An 11,775-nucleotide genomic window follows, 5' to 3' on the forward strand; every position below is an offset into this window, starting at 1 on the left:
GCTTAAGGGATATTAAAAAGTTAGGTAATTAGTTGTTCAATTATAAATCATTTCATAGACTATTGCATTTCTATTTTAAAAAAATTTTCTATAGATTGTCAATATTTTTTGTTGTTCGTTTAATATAAACTTGATAATTCTGAATTTTTTTTTTATTAAATTTTTTTGGGGAAATTATTTATTACTTCTTTGGAATAAAAACACAAAAAAGATGCTACTACCACATGTATATAATGAGTTGCTTTGATATAAAATTCAGTTGTAGATAAATCAGATATTTTTTTGTATAAAACCTGTTATTAGCTTTTTCAAAATCTTTTCAAATAAAATTAGCATTTTAAAAAGTTCGTAATTTGAATAAATTTTTATATTTAATAAAGCTGCAATTATGTGAGAGAGTGTAAGAGAGGGAGAGCAAAAAAGGGAAGAACCTTGATTATTTAATCAAATTGATAATGTAACGTGTCTTTTAGGAAATGTATTATTACATTTGAATACTACGAAACAATTAAGGGAATAATTATTTCGGTTGTTTAAGAATCGTGCTAAAATTTTATTAAACTTTACAATAATTAAAAATTCTTAATAAAACTAGAGTAAAAATAAATATATACTACAGACTATTCTATACACTAGACAATAGATCAGACTATAAACTAGATTATTGACTAGACTATATTATATACTATAAACTATAATACTACTACAAGAATAGACTAAAGTCTAGACTATAGACTAGACTTTAGACTAGACTATAGACTAGAATATAGACTAGACTATAGACTGGAATATAGACTAGACTATAGACTAGACTATAGACTAGACTATAGACTAGACTATAGACTAGACTATAGACTAGACTATAGACTAGACTATTGACTAGACTATAGACTAGACTATAGACTAGACTATAGACTAGACTATAGACTAGACTATAGACTAGACTATAGACTAGACTATAGACTAGACTATAGACTAGACTATAGACTAGACTATAGACTAGACTATAGACTAGACTATAGACTAGACTATAGACTAGACTATAGACTAGACTATAGACTAGACTATAGACTAGACTATAGACTAGACTATAGACTAGACTATAGACTAGACTATAGACTAGACTATAGACTAGACTATAGACTAGACTATAGACTAGACTATAGACTATAGACTAGACTATAGACTAGACTATAGACTAGACTATAGACTAGACTATAGACTAGACTATAGACTAGACTATAGACTAGACTATAGACTAGACTATAGACTAGACTATAGACTAGACTATAGACTAGACTATAGACTAGACTATAGACTAGACTATAGACTAGACTATAGACTAGACTATAGACTAGACTATAGACTAGACTATAGACTAGACTATAGACTAGACTATAGACTAGACTATAGACTAGACTATAGACTAGACTATAGACTAGACTATAGACTAGACTATAGACTAGACTATAGACTAGACTATAGACTAGACTATAGACTAGACTATAGACTAGACTATAGACTAGACTATAGACTAGACTATAGACTAGACTATAGACTAGACTATAGACTAGACTATAGACTAGACTATAGACTAGACTATAGACTAGACTATAGACTAGACTATAGACTAGACTATAGACTAGACTATAGACTAGACTATAGACTAGACTATAGACTAGACTATAGACTAGACTATAGACTAGACTATAGACTAGACTATAGACTAGACTATAGACTAGACTATAGACTAGACTATAGACTAGACTATAGACTAGACTATAGACTAGACTATAGACTAGACTATAGACTAGACTATAGACTATAGACTAGACTATAGACTAGACTATAGACTAGACTATAGACTAGACTATAGACTAGACTATAGACTAGACTATAGACTAGACTATAGACTAGACTATAGACTAGACTATAGACTAGACTATAGACTAGACTATAGACTAGACTATAGACTAGACTATAGACTAGACTATAGACTAGACTATAGACTAGACTATAGACTAGACTATAGACTAGACTATAGACTAGACTATAGACTAGACTATAGACTAGACTATAGACTAGACTATAGACTAGACTATAGACTAGACTATAGACTAGACTATAGACTAGACTATAGACTAGACTATATATATAGACTCCAGACTATACTAGACTATAGACTACTTAAGTCCATAGTATAATCTAGTATAAAGTCGAGTTTAGTTTAGTCTAGTTAAGTCAAGTGTAGTCTAGTCTATTCTAGTTTATCCTAGTCATGATTAGACTATAGACCAACTTCTTAATGTGCTTTCCGGAAATTTGATAAACATTTATTTTTTTCACAGTTCAATATCAATAAATATTTTTATATTTAAACCAAATTTATTTTAATTCATTCTTATCTTTATACGTGATATTTGCATTTCTTTTCTAAATCCTTGACATATTGTTTAAATGATTTTCAATAGATAAAGTTATTAACTGGCAAAATGCTGCCAAATAATAATTATTCTTTTGCGAAATTTTAATCAATCGTCTGTCTGGTCTAGCAAATTTTTGATAATTAATTTAATTAGAATGACTTGCCAATATCGATGTTTTTTAAAATTGTTATTAATACAAAAACTAATATCTGTCAATATTGTTTTTTAGTTATGAATTTCACAATTGAAGTTTTGCTTTTCTTAATTGTCGAATTTCTTCTATGAACAGAATTCGGTTTCAATATTTATTTAAACGTATATAATAGGTTAAACAATAACCTCAGTAATACTATAAACCATTAATAACCATATTATGCATTTATAATTCAAATTATTATTTTAAATTATTAGGACAGCGAAGCATCTCGGGTACTGCAATAGTTGTTAATTTAGAAAAGTGTGCTAAATATTATGAGAATTTTTTTATTTTAGCAAATGTTAAAATATATATACATATATACAACCTTTTGTCCGTGTGTTTTACGATATATACAAAGATATATTTTCTTTATTATTGTATATTTTCGATATTTTTCCAGTTGTAAATATGGATTGCAATGAATGAATAAAATAAATAAATACAAACCAATAATTAAAACATCGTCATTCGTTATTTCCATGAATAGTGACGCGTATTGATAAATTAATGAATTTTTTTTATTTTTTTTTTTTCAGTTTCAATTTCATTTTTGAGAGAACTAAATATTATCTAAATAATATCAATAGCTCAGTGAGTAATTGAGAAAGAAAGACAATTTATTTATAACAAACAAAACCATAAAACTTATTTCAAAGAATTTGCTATGAATTTTGTGTTTTATTAAATTGTTTGTAGAAAAAATTTACACATTTTTTTCGAACAAGAGAATTATTAAAAATATTTTTGAACATAGCAATTCTAATCAAAAATCAAAGACAGACAAAAGAGAGAGAGAGAGTATATTTCTACAGGTTTTTTACTATTCATTCCGAAAAAAATTAAACGAAAACAAATAATAGGCGTGAGAGATTGTTGTGTACGTTTTAATAATTAATTGATTTGTTTTACTAATTTAATAAAAAAATATTGTTCATTAAAGTTTTTTTTTAATTGTTTACTTTTTTATATCACTAGTTATTTTATACTAACTTTATTTATACTATATTATTATTATTTACTTTCAAAACAAAGCTACTGTTTGCTTTCGAAATAATTGTATGTTTTCAAAAAAAAAAAAAAAAAATTAAATGTTTTTTAAGATATTATGTACCTTCACGACTTTTGCAAACTTATAAACTACATAGTGTAGTCCATAGTGTAGTCTATAGTATACTCTATAGTATAGTCTAGTCCATATTCTAGTCTATAGTCTACAGTCTAGTCTAAAGTCTAGTTTATAGTCTAGTCTATAGAGTGGTCTATAGTGAAGCTATAGTCTAGTCTATAGTCTAGTCTATAGTCTAGTCTATAGTCTAGTCTATAGTCTATAGTCTAGTCTATAGTCTAGTCTATAGTCTATAGTCTAGTCTATAGTCTAGTCTATAGTCTAGTCTATAGTCTAGTCTATAGTCTATAGTCTAGTCTATAGTCTAGTCTATAGTCTAGTCTATAGTCTAGTCTATAGTCTAGTCTATAGTCTAGTCTATAGTCTAGTCTATAGTCTAGTCTATAGTCTAGTCTATAGTCTAGTCTATAGTCTAGTCTATAGTCTAGTCTATAGTCTAGTCTATAGTCTAGTCTATAGTCTAGTCTATAGTCTAGTCTATAGTCTAGTCTATAGTCTAGTCTAGTCTATAGTCTAGTCTATAGTCTAGTCTATAGTCTAGTCTATAGTCTAGTCTATAGTCTAGTCTATAGTCTAGTCTATAGTCTAGTCTATAGTCTAGTCTATAGTCTAGTCTATAGTCTAGTCTATAGTCTAGTCTATAGTCTAGTCTATAGTCTAGTCTATAGTCTAGTCTATAGTCTAGTCTATATAGTCTAGTCTATAGTCTAGTCTATAGTCTAGTCTATAGTCTAGTCTATAGTCTAGTCTATAGTCTAGTCTATAGTCTAGTCTATAGTCTAGTCTATAGTCTAGTCTATAGTCTAGTCTATAGTCTAGTCTATAGTCTAGTCTATAGTCTAGTCTATAGTCTAGTCTATAGTCTAGTCTATATAGTCTAGTCTATAGTCTAGTCTATAGTCTAGTCTATAGTCTAGTCTATAGTCTAGTCTATAGTCTAGTCTATAGTCTAGTCTATAGTCTAGTCTATAGTCTAGTCTATAGTCTAGTCTATAGTCTAGTCTATAGTCTAGTCTATAGTCTAGTCTATAGTCTAGTCTATAGTCTAGTCTATAGTCTAGTCTATAGTCTAGTCTATAGTCTAGTCTATAGTCTAGTCTATAGTCTAGTCTATAGTCTAGTCTATAGTCTAGTCTATAGTCTAGTCTATAGTCTAGTCTATAGTCTAGTCTATAGTCTAGTCTATAGTCTAGTCTATAGTCTAGTCTATAGTCTAGTCTATAGTCTAGTCTATAGTCTAGTCTATAGTCTAGTCTATAGTTAGTCTATAGTCTAGTCTATAGTCTAGTCTATAGTCTAGTCTATAGTCTAGTCTATAGTCTAGTCTATAGTCTAGTCTATAGTCTAGTCTATAGTCTAGTCTATAGTCTAGTCTATAGTCTAGTCTATAGTCTAGTCTATAGTCTAGTCTATAGTCTAGTCTATAGTCTAGTCTATAGTCTAGTCTATATTCTTGTCTATATTCTAGTCTATAGTCTATAGTCTAGTCTATAGTCTAGTCTAGTCTTTAGTCTAGTCTATAGTTTAGTCTATTGTATAGTCGCTAGTCTAGGCTATAGTCTACTCTATAATTTATTCTATAGTCTACTTTATAGTCTATAGTATAGGCTGTAGTCTACTTTACAGTCTAGACTGTAGTCTAGTCTATAGTCTAGGCTATAGTCTAGTCTATAGTCTAGTCCACAGTCTAGTCTACAGTTAAATCTATAGTTAAATCTATAGTCTAGTCTATAGTATAATATATAGTCTAGTCTATAGTCTAATCTATAGTCTAATCTATAGTCTAGTCTATAGTCTAATCTACAATCTGGTATATTTTATAGTATTGCCTGTAGTCTTTTTATAGTCTAGTACGTAGTCTAGTCTCTAGTCTATTGTATATTCTATTCTTGCGTCTAGTTTAAAACCTAGTTTATAGTCTAGTCTATTGTGTAGCCTTCAGTCTAGCAGAAAACTTTCGAACCTAAAAAGTTAGTTATAAGTACTATTTCAAAATTTCAAATTTCCATGCCTGAGACCATGTACTTCGAAACTTTTAACAACAATTCTGACTCATATGTATATAGATATTAAAATATAGGGGAGCTATATGTATATGTTGGTATATAGATGAATGTCAGAAAAAATGTTAAATTTTCTAAATGTCGTATAATTCGTTAATCGATATTGTTCAAAAAACGAACATTACGATCAACACTTTTGTTATAGACAAAATACTTGTTATACATTTACTAAGACGTAATCACGAATATGAATAAGTGATTAAGGGCCTTATGCAAAAACGATTATTAAAGTTAACAATGGTTTACTGCACACTTTTTCCATATAAAAACAGATTTTAACAACCGTTGTTAACTTAATAATCGTTTTTGCATAAGGCGGTAAATATGTTCAAAGAGATAATTTTATATACAATTAAAATTTGTATAATTAGTAATATAAAAAAACTTACATACCGATTTTTTTGTTTCTTATCGTTCACAAAAATACGAGTGAAAACAAAACTTTATCAGTTAGTTTTTGTTTATTTCAATTCAAACTGTTCGATATTTCGTAAATAAGTAGTTGACGATAGCAAAAAAATCATTTGTTGACAAATACTATATACATATACATATATATTTTAGTATAGTATTATATTATATATACATACATGAAATAAACACTATTTTTACAAATATTGTAAAGTTTCAAATGGAAAATCAAATAATATTTTGGTTACACTTCAATTACACTGTGTTTAATTTTGGGTTTCAAATATTTAGAATTTCAAATTACTATTAAATATTTAAGCATTAGGTAACAAAATAATCAGTAAAAATTTACTTTTATAAAATGTCTAAGTCTAGTCTATAGTCTAGTCTATAGTCTAGTCTATAATCTAGTCTATAGTCTAGTCTATAGTCTAGTCTATAGTCTAGTCTATAGTCTAGTCTATAGTCTAGTCTATAGTCTAGTCTATAGTCTAGTCTATAGTCTAGTCTATAGTCTAGTCTATAGTCTATAGTCTAGTCTAGTATATAGTCTAGTATATAGTCTAGTCTAGTTTATATTTTATTAAATCCCGAAAAATCGGTCAATCACCTCATTTAATAGTATAAAGTTATATACATTTCCTAAAAGCTGGATAGAGAGCATATTTCTATTAGCTATGATATCATTTTAAATTTTCTTATGAAATATATAATTTTATATACATTATCTATTTATATAAAAAATGACTTTTGCAAAAAGTAATTAGTTACATGCTAATTGTAAATATAAAAAAATTTACAAAATACTTTGCATATAGTTACAATACAATTAAATAAATAAACATTTATCAGGAGGGGTCGTCCATATTATATACTATACCAGTTATTAATTGGAATTTGTTATTTTATAATAAAACATTTATGTTGAATAATACTTTAGTTCCGATCACAATATAATTTAATGGATAGCGAAATTAGTGTGTGTAAGTGAATTTGGGAACATTAAAGACTTTTTATGAATATTTGGAATTGGAAAAGATATTCATATTTCATATAAGTATGGGTGAAAATATGGACATATTATTTATTTTGCTTTACATTGACTGTTAGCTAGACAAACGGATGGATATGGCTTAATAGGGCTAGATAATAGAGCCTAGAGAATAAGTATACTGGTCCAAAACTAATCTAAATATATATAAAATATACTCCATGTAACATTATGAAGTCCTAGGTTAGGACCAGGTTAACCATCCATGTATAACATCATAGTAATTCCAAAACTACTGCCTTACTAAAGTTAACATTATAAATGTACGTTTTACATAGAAGTACTTAATGCAAAAGCAGATCCACGAGAGAAAAAAAAATAAAATTTCCCTCCCAAAACCGAAAATACAAAATATAAAAAATGAGTAAAAAACTAATATTTATATATATCCCTTGTCTGGTTATTTTTTATCTTAAGGTTAAATTGGCAGTTTTCATATAAAAAAATATTTTAATCTGCAGAATAACTTTCGATTAAACGATAACCGGAGGTGGAGTTAACGGGGCTTAAACTCTTGAGCTGAATCCGTGACTGACTTAACTCCAATAATTTTTGCACTTTTACGCGGGATTTATAATATCAATCGACACGTTAAAATTTTACCTAGTAAAAACTAGGGAATTACTTTCAATTGTAATTACTTACGTAACAACATATTTTTCAATGACTACTACATATACTCTTGGTTACATATAAGTAGTCTACTAAGGTGTTAATAATAAATAAAATATATATATATGTCTATATACTATGTAGTAATAGTTTGTTTGCCTCTAATGATATATAACATAATGTCCCCAGCAAACAACTGTCATTACCTAGTAAGCTAGAAAGTAATCATGAAATCGTGTAGAAATTAATTACTCTTTTGGAGAATAACTAATTATTTTTCTTTGACGAGGTTTAAATAAACAAATTAATAATTGGTATCTTATTTGTTACAAATAAACCTAGAAATATGTTATGTAAAAGCTAATTATTTTGAGCCGACTTTGTATGCAAAAATCAAAAAATATAAAACCCCTTAGCCGGGGTTTGAACCCAGGCATTCAGTTGTTTTATATGTTTCTTACTCCAGCCGCTTACTTGATGCTCCATGTTGTTTTTTAATTTTGAGAACAGTTTTTTTTTTTGCAGAAAAATATAAATGTATATCATTTTGAAAGAAATAAACGGCATCCAGCATGGCTTGAACCACGAACCCCCTGTTTATTAAATTAACGCTCTAGACGATTGGGCTATAACAAATCCACATTTCTTTATTATTTACCAGTAAAAACCTATTTAGCTAAATGCATTAATGTGGTTAATAATGATCACCCATTACCAAGTAATGTATGTACGAACCTCCTGTTTGTTAAATGAACGCTCTTGACAATTGGGCTATAACAAATCCAAATTTCTTTGATCTTTACCAGTAATAACCTATTTAGCTAAATGAATTAATGTGGTTGATAATGAACACCCATTACCAAGTAATGTATAGGGTCCATGTTAATTCAAAATATTTGAAAACTAAAATATGTGTAGAGGTCCGATTTAGTATATAAATTTCTCAAAGTATACGTAATAATAAATATAGCGGGAGAAATCTAGCTGTCCTAAACTATATATTTTTTAGTTTAAAAATATTTTTGACAATACACGTTAATTAATATATTTATAATGGTTCAAATCAAGAATTATAAAAATATAGATTACGCATTGCGCAGGTTTTTTTTTGGTTTAAATCAACAGGTGTTCGATATGCTACGTCACATCAGCAAATAAAGTGATTGACGTCTAAAAAAAATTTTAAAAACTTAAAAAAAAAATTTAAAAACTTTACAAAATTTTGTAAAAATTTAAAAAAAAAATAAAATACTTTAAATATGAAATGCGCTGTGAAAAATTGCAAAAGCACCAACAACTCTAAGGCGTGCGAAATTAGTTTTATTATTTGTATTATGTATTTTATTTGTATAGAAATATTTTTTATTTTTCAAAAATGTCACTTTGTTTATGTTTTGCTTTTATTTTTCTCAAGTTATAAGCTGATATGAAGTACATGCGCATGCGAACATTTTTTTACATACTGAATGCGCAATCTATGTTTCTATAATTCTTGGGTTCAAATAAGATTTCTAGATTTCTATAGAGGCCAGATGAAATAATGGAACAATAATAACCAACATTCAATATTAAATAAATAATATAATAGAATTTTAATAAAAAAATATTATAGTGAATTTAGAGATATGTATATAGGGATTTTTAGAGATGTAAGAATGAGAAAGGGCAATACGAAATAACAAATAATAGTTTTTAAAGTACAAACTTTCTATAATTGTTTTTACAATTTCAACTTATCACCCGTTATTAAAGCTTCTCTTCTTCTATACATAGGCAACGAAAAATCAGTTTAATATATATTTTTTATTATTTGTTTGATTAATACAAAAGTCTAGTCAAAAGATCAAGTTCTCTATCAGTTTTGCAATTATGTTTTATTTTTTTCCAAATAAATTGAACAAATAATTTAAAATAATAACAAAAAAAATATCTAAAACACTTGTCACACGCTGTTGAAATAACGGAAACGTTTTTTTGAAATTAAACCGAGTTGTTTTTTAATGAACTTTGAAGTTAAAACTTAAATACCGGTTTAGAGAGACACGTTTAGATGGGTTTGAAATAAATTTAATTGTTGAAAACCTTCTTTAAATTTCGATTATTAACAAACAAACACACACACTCACTCACTCTCACTAATGGTTTATATTTAATAACAAATAAATATGTATATAAATTATTTGTATTTGCAGTTGATTGAAAGTAACATTTTTTTTGTTATAATTTATTTGTTCAAATATTTTGTTGTTGTTTTTTTAATGACCTTTGTCCCCCCATTGACAAGATTTGTAGTGCCTGATAATCACCTTTATTTTTGTAGTTGTGGATGCAAGAAACAGAAATTTCTTTAGAGATTTTTTTGTTGTTTATATTTTGTAGATAACAATTCGTTGTATATTGTATCTTATAGGTTGTTTTTTCACAAATATTTTATTTTGTTAAATATGTAATTTTTTTGAAATTTGTTTTTGTTTTATTTTTATATATAAAAATTTATTTAAATACGTAAAATAACGTGTTTAATTGTTGTTATATTTATTTTTATACACTGTGATTTTTTTCTATATATTCTATATATTTATATATATTTATTAAGTATCTATTAGATACTATAAGTTTTTTTTCAAATAGTTTGGTATTATTAATAATACACTAGTTTTTCTTTATGGTTTTTTTAAGTTTAATATTTAAATCAAATATTAGGTTTGATTATTATTTTATTATTGTTGTTGTTTTTTGTTGTTGTATTTGAACGTTTTTATATTGAAAACTCGTGTCACACTTTTATTTAATTATAAACGATTCGGTCTACACAAGAGCTGCCGCAATACTATACGCTCAGAAAAAAATGTAATTTTTTCAAAATACTTAATGACAAGTGTTAGTGAGCGTAGTATCTCCGAGTGTAGTATCTCGTTGAAAAATTATACATGTGTACAAAAGAGCACTAAACGTGTTGAGAACCTGATAAAAACATGGCACACGATTTAGAAAAAAAATTAAAACGCCATCGAAATACAAAAAAAAAATAATAAAACAAAAACACAAATAAAATTTAAACTAAATAAATAATTCTCATTCTCTTACAAACATTTGAATTGATTTTACTCATTTTGTTTGTTTTTTTGATAAGTGATAACTGGCCAGTCTGCGTTTATCTCGCTCTCTCTCTCTCTCCCTCTCTATCAATGAGAAGTCTAGCATAAGTACTAACTTAGGCCCCTACGGAAACAACTGATATGTTTTTGAATTATCTGTTATAATTTTTATTCATAAGTACATACATATGTACATATCGTCACATAAAATGTAAAAGGGCTTAACAACACTTTTAAAAATTTTACAGGAGAGACAAAAAACTAAATAAAATAAAAACTATTGTTGCTAAACACATTTGAACATGACTGTACCGCCAGACATTGTCTATTATGTTGCCTTTTAGAACTTTCTGACTTGAAGAAATTAATAATTTGTTGTTACGCACTTTTGAATTTAAGGTGATAAAATCGCAGTTTTTAACGATAGAGAATTTGGAAAAACATGTATTTTGCTGCAGTTGACAATTTTCAACCCAAAAAGTCGATATTACATTTTCTGGTTGTAACGTCTTTTTGCATTTCAGGTGACGATAGGTATTCGATGTCTTATGAATTATTTTAGATTAGAACTGCTAACAGTTATTTTTTCAGGTATTTTTCATTTAAAATATTAATGGTAATCAACGGGCAGGTCATCTTGCCAGAAAGGAATCTGCTCTCGATATCTCCAACGCCGTTTTAGTACTAATTTCGTTAGCTTTTATCAAGGGTAGTATCTTTAAATTCTTTTTTTCGGAAAACTGAAAATAGGTAGATAAATCTGGACACATGTAAAGGGGCCATGTAATT

The 11,775-nt window shown here is 27.4% G+C and overlaps 1 protein-coding gene across 1 annotated transcript in view; it reads right to left on the reverse strand.

Annotated features, from left to right (window-relative positions):
• Nucleotides 1–10,341, reverse strand: part of LOC111684574 (segmentation protein cap'n'collar) — a 105,412-nt gene extending 95,071 nt beyond the window's left edge. Inside the window, exon 1 of the mRNA XM_046949435.1 lies at nt 10,195–10,341. The gene's annotated coding sequence lies outside the window, so the exon portion shown is untranslated. The remainder of the gene's footprint in view (nt 1–10,194) is intronic.
• Nucleotides 10,342–11,775: the final 1,434 nt, after the last annotated feature.

This window comes from Lucilia cuprina, chromosome 4 (assembly GCF_022045245.1).
Source record: "Lucilia cuprina isolate Lc7/37 chromosome 4, ASM2204524v1, whole genome shotgun sequence".
NCBI classification, from domain to species: Eukaryota; Metazoa; Arthropoda; class Insecta; order Diptera; family Calliphoridae; genus Lucilia; species Lucilia cuprina.